The sequence below is a fragment of the Doryrhamphus excisus genome, chromosome 8, assembly GCF_030265055.1.
Source record: "Doryrhamphus excisus isolate RoL2022-K1 chromosome 8, RoL_Dexc_1.0, whole genome shotgun sequence".
Lineage (NCBI taxonomy): Eukaryota > Metazoa > Chordata > Actinopteri > Syngnathiformes > Syngnathidae > Doryrhamphus > Doryrhamphus excisus.
The window spans coordinates 12,079,090-12,094,401 of NC_080473.1; the positions used below are offsets into that span (position 1 = coordinate 12,079,090).

General features: G+C 38.5%; 1 protein-coding gene across 4 annotated transcripts in view; it reads left to right on the plus strand.

Moving 5' to 3' along the window:
* zgc:172282 (leucine-rich repeat and fibronectin type III domain-containing protein 1-like protein) overlaps window positions 1–5,614 on the plus strand; it is a 143,610-nt gene extending 137,996 nt beyond the window's left edge. For all 4 annotated transcript variants that reach the window (XM_058079378.1, XM_058079379.1, XM_058079380.1 and 1 more), the window contains one exon: window positions 4,530–5,614. The gene's annotated coding sequence lies outside the window, so the exon portion shown is untranslated. The remainder of the gene's footprint in view (window positions 1–4,529) is intronic.
* Window positions 5,615–15,312: the final 9,698 nt, after the last annotated feature.

The following is a 15,312-nucleotide window of genomic DNA, read 5'->3' on the forward strand; positions in this document are numbered from 1 at the left end:
GCTATACCGCATATACATACAAATACACACCTACAAGACAGGAGAGTTATGCAGTTATAGTGCATAACTTGCCTTGTATATTTCTTATTTAGCCTTTATGTTTTAAGTTGGTGTGTGATGATTTTAGCCTTCTTTATCAGATGACACATCAGTCATTACTCAGTTATATTGAGTAATGACCTCCTGCCATTTCCACGGGGTTGACAAGCTCGCATTCTATGATTTTTCAATATCAGAAAATATTTGGCGACCCTTGTTCTAGATACACAGGTCAGTGTGCGATTTCTTGGCTGCATCCCGTCTCTTAATTTAACCGTCTGATTGCACTCCATTTGATAGCCTCCATCAGACAACCGCTCCACAACATTTAAAACTCCCCTAAGTCTTTGGCCTAAATTGGATAGTGACTATGGAGATGTAAATTATCATTGCAATCTCAATGTAGAGAAAATGCACCATGTGTTTGTGTATATGGGCTGCATGACACAACAGGACACATCCTGTGGCGGAGATGCCTCTGATGTGGCCGTGCATACATATACTGAGTTTGTACCCTAGCAGGGGCTTTAGTCACACACATGCGCACTTGTACAAACTTGTTGTACAAACCTACAAATGACCTTCGGCTCTGTGACCCACAGGAGTTACACACCATTTTTCGTGCATGTGCTCACCCACAGCCATCTAACCTGAGGGGATGTCAGATGGGTGTCATACTTGAGCATTATAACATGAGCAACGCCTGAGGTAAGATGGGAAGAAAAACGGCAGAGAGAAAGGGGAAATAAAAAACAAATGTTTACATGCCTTTCACCAGGCTAAAATTGCTGGGTAATTAACAAATATGCAACACAAACAAACAGAACAGACCTCTGCTAAGGGCAAATAATAATGTCAGTGGTAAATGTATCCCTCCCGGATTTGCAGCTAGTTTACTGCATGAAAGGGAAACAGCAGGGCACAGCAGCACAATAATGAAATTAAAAAAGATGTTTTGAGGGGATACCATTTACAGATTATGCACACATGCAGTACCACAACAGGTCAATATGGTCCCTCGGTGTAATACGTTATCATGAAGTATGGCTTTATGAACTGAACTGTCATGCTGAAAAGTGGAATATGGGTGAAAAGCTGTTGCATGATAAGCAGCTTTATTTAAATGGAAATCGTGGGAAAGGAGGACAGGAAGGATTAGCAAAAGGGGGTGGAGGACAGGAAATATAAAGCAAAGAGTAAAGAAAGAGAATAAGATAAGGCTGCAAGAAAGAAAAATAGAGGATACAAGGAGGATAGTGGTCAGATGAGATGAAGATTAGGAAAGGTGTTTTGCTCAATTATGCGTCCCAAAAACATGGACTTAATACTTAATATAATGAATAAATATAAAATTATACTATATGTATATAAAATATTATATTATAACTCACGCTAAAGCAACCTTGATAGAAATGCTAATTTCCTACCAATATTGAAAAATAAAAGTTTCAGTGTACTGTTGGTTCCAGCCCCCGACCCTGATGCGTGAATTACTGCAAAGTGTGATTCCTTATTTACAAATTGAAAATTTTTGTAGTTAGGGCATAGAAAACCTATTTACGACCTTCTAAATATTCATCCATTCATTCATTTTCTACCGCTTATCCTCACCAGAGTCGCAGGGGGTGCTGGAGCCTATCCCAACTGGGATAGCCAGCCAATCACAGGGCACATATAGACAAAAAAACCATTCACACTCATTCATACCTATGGACAATTTGGAGTCACTAATCAACCTTGCATGTTTTTGGAATGTGGGAGGAAGCCAGAGTGACCTTCTAAATATGTTTTTAAAATTATTGAAGACCTCTAAACCCCCCAAACACTCCTATACCTCGGCCTTTACATTTACATTGCCTAATATAGTAGACATTATCAAACAAAATAAGACAACTCTGACATAAATTAGACTAACGCTACAAGAAATGTGTTCCGAACATGTGGAGGACAGGAAGTGACGCTGGAGTTTCAGAGTTGAGTTTCATCTTGTGTGGATTAAGGCCACGGCAGTATCCTTTTTTACTATGATAATGATTATAATTATTAGTGTGCCTGTTGTGAGATCATCATCAAGAGTGGTGTGTATGTCTCAAACCAAATATTACCGTAACATTACTGACACCTTGTGGCCAGTAGAGAATATTATATATCATTTGTAGCGTCTTTGAATGCATATTCTGAATGCCTTATATTTGTGTTTTAGTTTTTTATTTTAGGCAAAAATACTTATAATCCATATTTTTCTGTTATAATAGGCCACATTCACCCACAAAAATGTTTCTAGGAAAAACTGTTAGTGAAGCCACAAAATTTGAAACGCAAAGTGGAGAGGGACATCTGTGTACACCTACAAAAACATGAGCACTCTCCATTGACCTCTCTCACTAAACATTTCTCCATGAAGTCTTCTGTTTTGGGGTTGTCTTGTGTAGGTGGTAGACAATAGCTTAGTACTGATTCCTGTGATGATCTGTGCTTGGATGCTTTACATTTAAAATATTGATTCAAATGGTGATGCTGTTTATGTCTTCATGGAGGAAAACATGAGACTGGGAGGCAGTGTGCAGTCATTGAATATTGGTGTGTCAGTGCTCTCCTAAGCATATTTACTACATTGCAAATAATACTGCTGAATGCTGTTTTGGGTGTTATTTAAATGGGCCATGCTGAATTGGGGCTGTGAAAAGTAGGTTTACCGTACATGTTGTTGTTCATCTCTCATTTTGTTGCAGACTCGATCCCAGACGAAGTTAGGGCTCGAAGAAATAAATTAGTGTCAAGTATGATGAAGGAAAGGTGCAGAAACAGGAAAGGCCAGTAGAGGCTGACGATTAAAAAAGACAGGAAAATGTAGACCCTGACAAAAATCGATTGCAGAGGCAATTGTGTGTGAACCTCGGATGAGACTGAAACTGTGAACATCTAACAAAAGAAGACAATGTGTGGACTCCTAATGTTGATGAGTAATGAAAGGCCATACAGATTCTAGCATTACTGGGACAAAATGAAATACTGTAAAGGAAAAAAAAAGCAGTCAAGATGGCCTGAGCTCGCAGTAAGTGCTTCATAGCACGTGCGCATACAAACTCGATGACGTGATTGAAGAGATTGTGGCCAATGAAGCAACTTCCGTCAAAGTCAAGGCTGCAATGAAAAGCTGAATTTGAAAAATAGTTGGCCGTGGAGACAATGTCAATTAAGAACAATCCAGATCACAGAGGACTAAAGTAAACCCTCGTTTATCACGGTAATTGGTTCCACAATGAGCAAATTTCCACAAAGTAGGTTTTATAAATCAAATAAGTGTCTTGGTCCTCCGTGGCACGAGTTTGAAACACCTGATTGATTATATAATTTACACTTTCCTACATGCTATACTGCAGATACATACAAATACACACCTACAAGACAAGAGAGTTATGCAGTTATAGTGCATAACTTGCCTTGTATATTTCTTGTTTAGCCTTTATGTTTTAAGTTGGTGTGTGATGATTTTAGCCTTCCTCATCAGATGACACCATCAGTCATTACTCAGTTATATTGAGTAATGACCTCCTGCCATTTCCACTGGGTTGACAAGCTTGCATTCTATGGTTTTTCAATATCAGAAAATATTTGGGCACCCTTGTTCTAGATACACAGGTCAGTGTGCGATTTCTTGGCTGCATCCTGTCTCTTCATTTAACCGTCTGATTGCACTCCATTTGATAGCCTCCATCAGTCACAGCTAGGTAACCCGAGTTCAATTCCACCCTCGGCCATCTCTGTGTGGAGTTTGCATGTTCTCCCCGTGGGTACTCCGGTTTCCTCCCACATTCCAAAAACATGCAAGATTAATTGGCGACTCCAAATTGTCCATAGGTATGAATGTGAGTGTGAATGGTTGTTTGTCTATATGTGCCTTGTGATTGGCTGGCGACCAGTTTAGGGTGTACCCCGCCTCTCGCCTGAAGACAGCTGGGATAGGCTCCAGCACCCCTCCGCGACCCTCGTGAGGATAAGCGGTAGAAAATGAATGAATAAATGAATATTTTCATAGTTACAGCATAGAAAAACTGTTTACAATCTTCTTAATATGTTTTTAACATTATTAGAGACCTCAAGACATTAAATAACACCCATAAAGTCATCTTTAGACTCCTATTGCCCAATATACTCGATATAATCAAATAAAATAAGCCATTTAAGACATAAAAATTTGTGGCTGTGTGTGTGGCAGGAAATTAATTCGGGATATGTGGAGGACAGGAAGTGACTTTGATTTGAGTTTTGGCATGGGTTACAGCCTTAGTAGTAGCCCATGTTATTATTATGACGTGTTAATATTATTGTTGTTATGCTTATTATATTGTTATTATTGTGACTGGTGTGCGATAACCTTACTCTAGTATCTGTTTGATAAAAATGACCAAAACCATAACCAAAATGAACCACGCACAAAAAAATGCATGTTGATTAATGTCTATTGTTTTTGTCTTTATCTCTTGCAGGCGCAGAAATCAGCCATGCGTGATAAAACAGATCAGCGAAGAAAAGAAAAAAGCAGGACATCAATTTATGTTGCACATTATCAACCTTTTTTTAACCCGTAGCCGCCCATCATAATTATGACTGCTGTTGCTGAATATTCTAACGTGAACAACAAATGCGGTATAAGAGAATATGGCCACACATTGTTTACAGCATTGTTTGCAGTGATCTCGGCTCAATTTACACCTTAATCACATCATTATTCTTACGATGCATTGGAGTGTGTGCCCAGCATGAATTACCTCACATCTCATTTTGTGTTTCAGGAGCGTTTCATTTGATTTCTCTGTTTCGAGATGTCCATTTATGCTGTTTGTTGAAAAGAAAATGCTGCATGTTTCATACTGTCATCTCTTATATCATTATCATGCTGTGGCTCAAGTGTCACAAAGGTGGAATTTATAATTACTAAGTACCATCATTGATGTGTGCCACCTCGGACTGAACAAAAAAAATAGGAAAATATGTGATACTGACTCACATTAACATGCCGTCTAATTCATTTATTTTATTAATTTATTTTCTGAGCGGTATTTTATATTACTATATTTAATTTTAATTGTGCTGCATGACAGCCGGCACTTACTGCTCACTCTCTCCAACCCCCGGTGAGCCTCGCCAGCCAAGGTAAAGCAGAACAGGATATTGATAATGATAATTGTGATTTCTTTAAAATGTAAGTACAAGATCCCTGAACATGGTGTATGTGTGTGAAATCATGACTCTTTGCAGAATCGTGCAGCCCTACATGTGTGTTTCCATTGATATCATAATCATATTAGCCATCACCACCATTACAGATCTCTGTAGACTGTTTGGGAAGAATAACGACAACACCCGAGAATTACACCCCCTTTTATTTTAACCTCTCGTGGAAGAGATTTGCCCAAAAAGACCATATTCTTTATGATGAAATCCCCCTCTGTGTTATTTGCCCCCACTTCAGTCTTTATCTTTTGTATGTGTATATAAAACAATTTAAAATCGTATAGTTTTGTACATGTAATTTTTATGGTGTGTGGATATTTTTTAATAAAAAAACAGATTGTGGACTTTCCATTGGTATAGCTGCTTTAATGTGTGTTTTCGAGTCATTAATATGAAAATGTGTAACTTTTCCATGAATCAGGTTGAAACAACAACTGATGCCAGATTCTGGAAATGCAGTTCATCACACAATAGTATTTCATTTTTTTGCAATATTTGATAGTAACAGTCAGTTTGCAATATCCTGGATGGCACAGCATGATGTTGATGTAACATCTTGATCGAGTCAGGTAAGGTTGCCATGTGTATTGATCAGGGACTTGTGTTAAGTTTGTTAATATAGTTTGGTCATTTAGAGGATAACAATAATAATTCACTTTGGTTAAAAATACTTCTTAGTCACAATTTTTGAGAGCATTCTTTTATAATACCTGAGAAATGTTTGATAATGGGTTTGATACTTTGTTGTTAAAGTCTGATCATTTCCTGGTGAACTTTATATATAATTATAAAAAAAACTTAATTATTGTCTGACTGGTAAGAATAATGATTTTTAAGATTAAACACTCTTAAAGGGGACCTATTTTTCCACTTTTCTGACCTATAAATGTAGTTAGAATGTATTATTTTGTTAAACAATGCCAAAGTTTCAGATAATGAGGTTTGCGCATTTGGAATTGAGCTCCAGTTTGTGATAGCTTAAAACGCTTGGTTCCAAAAGACTTGGCAAAACCGCCCCTGTGTGTCACAGAGAGAGACATCTTGAAGTAACTTTTCTTGAGAAACTTTGTATTGCCCAGTCTCTACTTCCTGATCGGATTCGGAATCCAACACATACACTGTATGTTAAAAGCCGACATTTTTAGAAGATACTTTGACATTTATTATCATCTCCTATACCACAGTGGAGTGGGTGTGCCTGAAATACAACTGAATAGGTGCAGATTCTGGAAGAACACTAAAGCTTTGTGTGTTATTGTGTGTAGCTGCTCTATATGAGTCCACAACTCAATACAAAGGGCCAAAAAACAAGCGTAATAGCTCCTCTTTAATGCACAAATAATCAACAAAATTACTTACACAGTGCAATGAACAGTTTCGTGCTCTGTCTCCATCTGGTCTGCTCTCCTTGTGTCATGAGCCGTTCAGGTGCACTCCTGAATGTGAGTGTTATGCAATGTTTATGCATTTATTCAGTTTTTTCACATACCCCCTATGGCAATTGGTGGGTATGTTTACCCTACTTTGGGAACAAGGCAAAATTACTTTGTTAAATTGTCAACGTTAACCAAAAAAACACCCTAACCGGGGCAGATGCTCACCGAAGCTCCACTGTACTTCCCCTTTATAGAACATGATGCCAACAACATGTAGAGTCATGTGTGTTCCTCATTATCTTCCTCACAGGTGTTAATGACTACTGTGAACATAACCTGAATCTGTCTGCTGGCTCCCTTCCCTCCGCTCCTATTATCCTCTCCTCTCACATTTCCTCCTCTCATCAATTCCCCTCAACCCCTCCTGTGTTTCTTTCTCATTGTTCCTCCAATCCACCAGCTCCCTCATCTCCTTCACTCATTCCCATTTCCTCAAGACTTTAATACCCAGTCAGTGCTACAGTGCACAACTGCATTCTGCTGCATTCCTCAGTTCAGTGTTCCTAAGTTGGTGGGAGCGTGCCAACACTAAATCATCGCTCCTCCTCTTTGCCTCCTTTAATTGCCTTTGCGCTCAACTTGATTTTTAGCCTCTTCTATTTTTTATACTTAAGATCTTTTTTTGGTTTTTGTTTTTTTTTTTACTCTTGGCACTGCCTTGAATCATTAGGTCCAATTTACTTTTAAACCACTCCCGTGACTCCAGCAGTACATATGTTGACAAAGTGAGGTGAAGTCAGTTAGCAGAAAAAGAAAAACATGTTTTGTGTGATATAGTGATTCAAATTATTTACTGGTCTGTGCAAGGCCATCCTCCACAGAAGGCACAGCATTTTGCATTGCATAGTAAAGTTCTTCACTTGAAATAGTTGAATAATTTCAGTCTCATCATTTACACTAATTTTTGTGCTGAAACAAATTGACAAATTGACAGATCCCAATGTCAATGTCAGCCAACCCAAAGCACTGGGATCCATAGATGTGTTGAAGACATCGGTTTCACTACATATAGAGCATGCCTTGCAACTTGCAACTTTGCAACTACCCTTTAGCTACCCACAGAGGAGGCTGTCTTCAGCCACGTCTTGACAAGCTGCCCCAAATACGGGCCAACAAATGGCCATCTGGGCCTAATGAACCTGGATGGCGAGATGCTGGAATGACTTGCTGCAACAAATCTGAGGATCCAAAGACATATGCAAGAAGAAGAAGCCAATCCAAAGATTCACAAGTACTAATTTTAGGAAAAGTCACAGGCAATGTTTCTTTTGGGCATTTTTTTAATGACAGCAATGAGATGTGTTGGTGCAAATGACGGTGGAGACATCAACACATCAACAACAATGGACTAATAACAACAGAAAGCAGGGAACTACAGAAATACAGATTGATAAGACACAAAGCAGGTAAGGAGCTGCTTGATTAACACACAGCATGCATGACAAACAATGCCAGGACAAACAAATTAACAATCAGCACAATACATGTGCAAACAATGCCCTGTGCATGAAAATAAATGTACGTAAACGTAAAAGAAACTATGATAACTAGAAAGGCACGTAGGCGAGCTTACACTTTCCCCAAGGTGCCAATATTGTGTTCTACATGGGAATACAAATTAAAACTGCAGAGAAAGCAAAGAAAAACTGTATTTGAGTTGTGACACAAAATGTATTATTATTTAAGAATTACCCAAATGCAATCTAAGCTGCATTCATCTCCACTTCACAATCCATCCATTTGGGTAGTGTTAAGTGGTGGAAAGAACAAATCATATGACACCTGGGGTTTAAGTTATAAAGCATTCAGAGACTCGCCTCAATTTTAGGGGCACATATGCCAAATACACTGGCAGTATGAGACATTGTGATGTAGGCCTACAATACAGTGTGAAATCAAACCAAAACATACTTTTGCATTGAATGTATTTATGCTTCTTGTTGATCAGATGACTTCAAAGCATAAATCAAATTAATAACTGCTCTACCTATGACATGTATGCATTAAAGAATAGCAATGTTTATTCCATTTGGAATAATCTCGGTTTGTAATACCAAACATATGATGATCTGAAACCAGATAAGCAACGGTCACACCTATTATTCTGACACACAGACTTGGACTGTAAATGAACATGTGGCCAATAGCCTAAAATAGACATCAACGCAGGAAATCAAACTTAAACTAATTTGCAACTCCAGTGCCTCACTGGGCATGTTATGCCGTTGAGAGCCATCTTCTCTTCTCTACTCAGAAGTCCAACTTGGCATATGGACTTATTATTAGTTCTTGGATTTTTAAGTGCAGCACATGTTTTGAAGGGGGGTAAAAGTATCATTCTACCCAAAATATTTGCAATTCTTGGAATCAAAACTATTTGTGTGACCTAGTTGCCGTGAATGACAGCTGATTTTAACGAAACTCAGATATTGTGTCACAGTAAAGCAATACATAGTAATACAGTTAGCAGTATTACTCAAAAAATAAACAATTATAACAATATTAATTAATTATAACAATATTTTGTTATAGGCGCAGATACTGGAATTTATTTTGGCCAGTTATCACAAGATCACTAAAGGAACTGTCCACTTTCCACCATCATAATGACATCAACAATATGTTTGCCATCTTCGTTGAACCAGGAAGTAGTCTGCTAATGAACCCAAATACAGTCCAGACCAGTCCAGTCCCGCCCGAAGACTGCTGGGATAGGCTCCAGGACCCCCGCAAAACCTTGTGAGGATAAGTGATAAAAAAATGAATGAATGAATTAAATAATGAAACAACAGGGAGGTGTGCACGGTTTTATTACACTTGATATTCATATAAGCTAGTCTGTTTGATGCACTCACTCACACGTGCAACTTTTAAAAAAATATTTTGGAGGGACACGTGATTTGCCAGGGGAGCAGGGCAACAAGTGTAATTGCGAGCAATTAGCAGATCTCAGGATTTGGAGGGGCATCTTGATGACGGTTTACACTTTTAAATCTCAGCTAGACAAGTATCGAACGCGTTATAATGAGGAGGCTCGCGGTGAGAAATAAGCAGAAAAAACTGCTCTCTGCCCTGGTTTTTAGCTAAGGTTGGATGCACACCACAAGAGCTCATCAACTCTAGTTCAACTAATTATACCCAAAGTTGCAATCCTCTCCGTCTGGTCTCCCAGATGAGTAAGCTGCTTTGAAAGAGAAACAGGGGGAAAAAATTAATCTCTAACAATGAATGTACAGTATGAAATCTAATTTACCTCAAAGCAATTAGTGGCTGTCCACTCTTTGGAGAAAATAGCTCGGGGCTGCAGATTTAGAAACCTGTTAAACCTTTGCAGTGCACGCCTGATCAAAATGTTAAGATCAGTTGACAAAATTGTAAGAATTTACATTTTGTACTGTTGGATTTTATGTAAGTTTCTGGTGTTCAAAGTATGGCCTTTGGGCTATTTACAGTCCACAGCTGTTTTTTCATTCTAAAAATACAATTCATTCATACATCCATTTTCTAAAAACAACCGCATTTTTAAAAAAATCAGCACAAATGGGAAAAAAGAAGTAATTTTACAACAATAAAAATGAAATATTGAGAAACTCATAATAAGGAGAATAAGAGGAATAATAGCATAAATTTGAAATAATAAAGGAAAAAGTCATAATATGACAATAAAAATAAGCAATAAAAAGTAGCAATTTTTGTTACGTTAATGTGGGAATCATCATAATATCCCGAGAATAGACTCATAATATTACAAGAAAATACAAGTTAAAATATTTGTAAAACAAAAATATTATTGAATTTTAATAATATGTTCCGTCACTGAGATCCAAGCTGTTTTTCTTCTTTAAAGACCACAGCCTTAAAAAGTCAAATTGTTTAAATTTACATTCAGTGTCATTACTGTCAGGTGTTCACACTGTCATAAACTATTGATGGCAAAGACAAAAAAAGCTTTCTCTGATTCAACGCCGTTGACTGTTGAGCTGCAAAAACAAGGCCTCTTGCAGCACCCCTTTGCTGCTGAGGTTGGACACAGTAAGACAAAAATTTCTTAAAGTAACTTGAGGGCTACGGAACTAAAAAAGTCAAGTGATAGACTCAAAATAATGTCACCAGCACTGAGCCGGAGGATCCGATTAGCCGTCCGTCCAGACACGGGATAATCCTCAGCCCAAGTGAAGGTTGTGACTGGTGCTGAATGCAGACCAATAACCATCAGACAGCATCTGTGAGAGAAGGCTTTTAAGAACAAAAGATGTCTTTAAATGCCTTGTCTCATTCAAGGTCACAAAATTGCCGGTTTGGAATTTGTTCTCAAGTACCAAACAGGACTTTCTTTCAATGAAAGGTGGAAGAAAGTTTTATTCTCTGATGACTTGGTTTGATTCTCCGCTTGGGGATCTCTGCATGGAGTTTGAATGTTCTCCCTGTGTGTGCGTGGGATTCCTCCCACATCCCAAAAACATGTTAGGTTAATTGGCGGTTAGGTTAATTTGTCTATATGTGCCCTATGATTGGCTGGGCAGTCCAGGGTGTACCCACCTCTCTCCCAAAGTCAGCTTGGATAGGCTCCAGCATACCTCCACGACCCTAGTGAGGATAAGCAGCATAGAAAATGAATGGATGGGTCCTGATGCTTTACAATGTTACTGGCACGACAAGGATATCCCATATTGAGGGGGCCATCCCTCATGACTGAAGGCCCTTGTGTGTGTGGTAATAAATGGATTGTTCAATAGGACAACATTGCAGTTCAGAATATCCACCTGGAAGGACTTCTTCCAGAGGAATGTGCTCACTCTTTTGGACCATCCTGTTTTTTTTACGCTGATCTACGTAAATCAATGGAGAATATTTAGGGATGGATGCAAAGTTTGCAGACAGTGGATGCCCTCCTTGAAGCCATCATCACCACCTGGAGAAACATCAAGCATGCCCAAACCCATTTTTGAGGTGATTAACTACTACTCATGAAAGTCATTTTTTGAACATTTTATTTGTATCTGAGGAGACGGTTCAGCTCTGTTAAACCTTTTTTTGCATTAACCTCCATAATATCCAACAAAATTGTAAAAATTACAAAATGCTGGGCAAAATTGCAAAATTGTTGCAATTTTTCAACTGTTTTTAGAAACTGCTTTTACTGTAGTTATTCATTACTTACTGTACATTTGATTCCAGTATCACATAACAACATTCTGCATAAAAACTCAAGAACCGCATCAATGATCTGGGCTTGACGTTGATAAATTTAAGTCACTGTTACGCCCCGGCTGGGGAGCACCAGGGCTTAACATAAAGTCCCAACTCTCTCAAGTCCCAAATACCACTAGATCCAACCTGTGTTGCTGTACAATGAATGCATTTACAAAAAGAAGGAAATAAAGAACATAAAGTGTCCACAATTTCAGAGTTCAAACACTGTTCAGGTTGGGAGGAAAGAAAGATGACATGGTCTCTTCCTCTTCCTGGTGGCTTCCATGGCCTCTTATAGGAGGTGGTCTCCCTGCTGCAGCCAATCCAGGAAGCAAAGGAACTCCAAAAAAACAAACACTCCTGCACCACGAAAATTACAAAAAGTTATGACTCAGCGTTGTTATAGTTACTTTATATTTTTCTTGTGTTTCCTGTTTTGTGCCTTTATTTTGTTACCTCCAAAAAACCCGCCTCTTGCCCTAAATAACTGACATATTTCCCATTTTACCTGTGACCTTGAACAAGATAAGATTGACTGGATAAATATATACACATATATACATACATGTATACACACTGTTATGGTTTAAGGTCAAATATATCTCAAGTGTTGGCTGTTTGCAATGCAGTTCTTCATTCTCTCTAGCTGAGTTGTTCCTGATATTCTCCACGGGGTGTTAACAACACAGATAGGCTCATCCTATAATCACATTCATTAGGATTCCAGAGATAGTAATATCAAAAATGCAGATTAGCTATGCCTTAAATTCCTTATACATTTGAGCATTTCGCTTGCATTTTATCACTTCAATGAAACATATTTTATGTGTTATCATCACACTGTTACATTTACTTATTCTATTAAAAGTTATCCATGCTTTCATTTTCTATGCTGATATCCTCACTAGAGTCGTGAGTATGCTGGAGCCTATCCCAGCTGTCTTAGAGCATAAGGCGCGGTACATTCTAGACTGGTTGCTATTAAAAGTTATTACAACATTAACACAAGTAAAACTGTCACAAATTAATATCAAAATGAATAGCTACAGATTATCAATGTGTGCCAATGAAGGAGCTCAGGCAGGTAGGATGAGGCCAGGGATTGTTAGTCAAAAAGATAACTTTTTGAAATGGATTCTTTGTTGAATTAGGAGCCAGCGGAACTTGACAAAAATGGTTTAATCCTCCATACGATTCAATATGCTTTAAATATGCTAATGGGTCAATTTTATTTGAACAAGCATACAAGTTACAATAGAATACGGGAATGGGAAGACGAGGCCTCCAATTTATAAATGTAAGAATGGGTTTGAAACTGGAGGGAGGACAAAATAAGCAAAATCTTACCACTTCCACACAAACTACTAAGCCATAGTTAACCATGAAACAGCAACCAATTTATGTTTGAACCGTAATGTAGCTAACAATTAATCAAAGTTCATCAATGGACACAAATGATGTAAATGATGATGCCTAATAAGCAAGATGGTATTTTTATTATTGTATGTTTCTCCCCCCTTCATATGTGGATGCGATGTGTGAGGCAAAGGATCAAGTCATGGTTCACTTGTGTTTAATCTAAGGTTTATACGCATAAGCAGATACGACACGTTAAATGTTGTTTTTTGAGCCTCGGGTCTGCTCCCCTTTTTGAAGTGTGTGAGCTGTGTGCCTGTTTGAAAATGTAACCAAACCCTAACTTTCGCTACATAGTTTGTGTGCGCCTGCATATAAAAGTGAGCTCATATATTTTATATTGTGTAATACAGCCTCCAAGTCAGAAAGTGCACTATGTGGCTCCACTGCACTCAGAAGGGTGAACACAAACCAGTACAATGCAAATCACAGTAGGTAAAAGCATATTTTGGAAGTAATAAACACATCCAATAGCTTCAGACAAAGACAGGGCACTTTGAATCTCCATTCTTGCCCTGGTCCTGAAGAAAAAATAAAGCACTGCTGTCGTAAATGACAGACATTGAACAGGTAGACCAAGGAAAGCATCAGCAGGTGGTGACAGAAACATTGTGACAGATATAAAAGAAATCACGGTTCACCAAACAACCCGCCAAGGGCAGGAGTGAAGGTATCTACTGTTCAATGCAGACCTACCAACATGTCAGATTTATAGTACTCAACATGCAATTTGACTCTTGAATATGAGCTTATGCTCTCCATTTTGTTGTGTTTTCCTGGTTTCATTTTTTAAGTTCAGTCTGTAGAGTACAGATAAATGAATAAGTATTATGAGTTTCTCTAGTATTTAAAACGGGGGTAGGAAGGTGGGCCAAAAAAATTCTAATAATTGTCTGGGCTACACCAAAAGTTGCAAACCACTCATTTTCAAGAAGAATATGGATGCCAGACTGGAATTTTCTAAAAAAAAATTAAATTAAAAATAACAAGTACAGCAATGAGCATAAAATCTTTGGGCCCATAATATTTGATGCTAAAATATATATATAATTTAAATAGACTGCATATAAAGTCACAGTTACTGCTACATTGTTTATTACCCTTCGGTTCTAACCTAAAACCACACAGAGAGAGAACAATCAGAACACAACAGAGTTGAGTCTTACAATTTTCCAGCATGTGTGATATTTCTAAATCAATCATGTAACTGAATTCTTTCTCTACTGAAGGACACTTGAATAGGACGGATGGTGGCTGTCGTCCAAGATTGAACATGGATTCTGTGGCTCAAGGATGCTTTCCGAGCTGACTGCTGTTTGTCACCCAGCTGTCTGTTTGCTTCCGAGTGGCCCCTGAACAGTGCAGTGATGACTCAGAACAGATGGAGACAAAGGAAAAGGGCAATCCAACATGTGGTCATGTTGGGGGGGAGGTGGAATTTAAAAAAATGTAGCAGATTTTTGGTGATCCTGTACAATGTCTTAATGCGAAGTTTCTATTTTTGGTAAATTTAGAAACGGACCAATGTGACAAATGTCTGATTACATATGTTACATGGGGTTTTTTTTGACAGGTGCTGGCTTAACGCTTCATCCTGATTCTGTTCACAGATTAACTCAGTAATAAATTAATCATCCGGTCGCCGGCCACCTCTTCCAGTTCCACCGAAAGGACACCAAGGCATCCCAGGCCAGCTGTGAGACAAAATCCCTCTGGCATGTCATCGGTCTACACTGTGGCCTTCACCCGGCTGGGCATGCTCAGAACACCTCACCATAGTGATCTGAAGGAGCAGCGACTCTACTCTGCTACTCTTGAGTCCCACCCGGATGAATCTCTTAAGGGTTATCCAGGCACCTGTATCCGCTATCTTGTTCTTTTCGGTCACGATCCAAAGCTCATAGGTGAGCATTGGTGAGCATCGATCAACAAGTAAATTGAGAGCTTTAAATTCCGACTCAGCTCTCTTCACCGCCACGGTCTAGTACAG